The sequence below is a fragment of the Muscardinus avellanarius genome (genome assembly GCF_963383645.1).
Source record: "Muscardinus avellanarius genome assembly, chromosome: 8".
Lineage (NCBI taxonomy): Eukaryota > Metazoa > Chordata > Mammalia > Rodentia > Gliridae > Muscardinus > Muscardinus avellanarius.
In genome coordinates this window covers 109749638-109751616 of record NC_137794.1, presented here as the reverse complement: position 1 = coordinate 109751616, position 1979 = coordinate 109749638, and positions in this window count along the sequence as shown.

The window sequence follows — 1979 nt, the reverse complement described above, 5'->3', positions numbered from 1 at the left end:
GGCTCAGAAAGAGAGGCAGTGCCCATCACTTCCTGTCTCTCTGCGTCCTTAGAGATGGGTTCTCTGGGAAGCCAGAGGAGGCAAAGCTTAGGGAGCCCTAAGTGAACCGCTGCCCAAGGCCCTGGCCCGTTCCATATTCATCTTCTCAAAGTCTCTACCACTTGTATAAACTTGAGGCCCCTCCAAACTCCTTACCAAAGCCGGGCACGGTGGCACAGACCTGTGATCTCTGTGCTTGGGAAGCTGAGGGAGGAGGATCGCAAGTCTGAAGCCAGCCTGAGCAACTCAGCAAGACACTGTAATATAAAAAGTCAGGCGCGGTGGGCACGCTTGTAATCCCAGCATTCGGGAGGCTGAGACAGGAGGATCGCAGTTCCAGGACAGCCTCAGCTACTTAGTGAGGCCCTTTGCAACTCAGTGGGACCCTGTTTCAAAGTAAAGAATAAAAAATAGGGCTGGGGTATGGCTTAGAGGTAGAATGCCCCGGGGTTCCATCCCCAGTACCACAAAAAAAAAAAAAAAAAAAAATCTCAGCCTAATGCAGGAAGAGGCCCCTAAGTTTGTACAATCAGAGTTTGCCCGGGGACCCTGTAGTCCCCGCTGATGTCTTTATCTTCCTCATCCAGGAAGATTCTGGCCATTGCACCCACCCACCCCCATGTTATTTTAGAATCAGAGTTTAAAACTGAAGTAGAAATTCATGATTTTTATGGTTTAACTTGACCTTTTTGCAGAAGGGCAAAGAAATGAGAATTAACATTATTTTATTGGTATAGAAATTACTAAGATCTGTGCTACTTGTTGTACCAACAGCCACCATTTGTTAGCACTTTCTCTGGATCAGAGTTTAAGTACTTTACAAACACTGTCTCAACTGACCCTCAGAGCAACATTAGGAAGTCCTACTCACTCGACATGGGGTGGGGCAGGAGCAGGACCTGGAGCAATTTACAAGTAATTTATCTAAATTAGTGGGTGTGTTTAGCCCTACACTTGAGGCTTTCTTTAGGCACAGAAGTTTAAAAGTAAGCATCTCCTGCTATCTTGGCTGATAACTTTCTACACCAATTCCAATTTCTTAATAGGTCTTTAATATCTAATTTTCTTCTCATTCTCCCTCTTACCAAAACATTTGTTTGGGGGTCAAGGAAGCTTAGCTAAGATAAATTTAAATTAGATCCTAACCTGGTTTCTTTATTTTAAAATTTTACTTATGCTCTACCTGCAAACAATAGGTTATAGATGATTAAAACAACCCGAATCAAAGAAGTTGATTTGGAGCAAGACAGTACTAAAATACATTCATAAGAATTTACAAGCCAAGCCGGGCGTGGTGGGCACGCTTGTCATCCCCGCGCCTGGGAGGCGGAGACAGGAGGATCTCGCAGGTTCGAAGCCAGCTGTGCGTGCTGGCTTAAGAGACCCTGTTTCCAAATTTAAAAAAAGTATAAAAATAGGTCTGGAGGATAGCCTGGAGTGTAGCCTGGAGGTAGAAGGGCTTCCAGGAACCCCAGTACCACCAAAAAAAAAAAAAAAAATTTACAAGCCAAAGAAGTCAAATAACACTATCACCTTAAAAAAATTCACACCATTAACTTTAGAAGAGTGTCTTGTTTTTTAACTGATTCTGAAGGTACTTTCTCTAAGTGGTATTATTTGCTGAAATCACAAGTCACCTTTCATCCAATTTGTCATCTGTTTGGTTTCCTACCTTTTCCATGCTGCTGATTTCAGGAAAGTTACAGTAACTACATTCTCCACCCCCACCCCCCAAACGACCTGCTCCCACGGAGACGTGGATGCTCATCCTACCTGTCTCTGCTTTGAAACAAGAGCCCGGAGCCCATGGTGGATGAGGAAGTCACTCAGAAGGGCTGGCCGGCTTCTCTTTCCTTCCTGTGGGGCGCAGGCCGAAGCAACCCCCCTCCCGTGGTCACCCTCGCTGTGCCTGCAGCTACTCCCACATCACAAGGACCCAC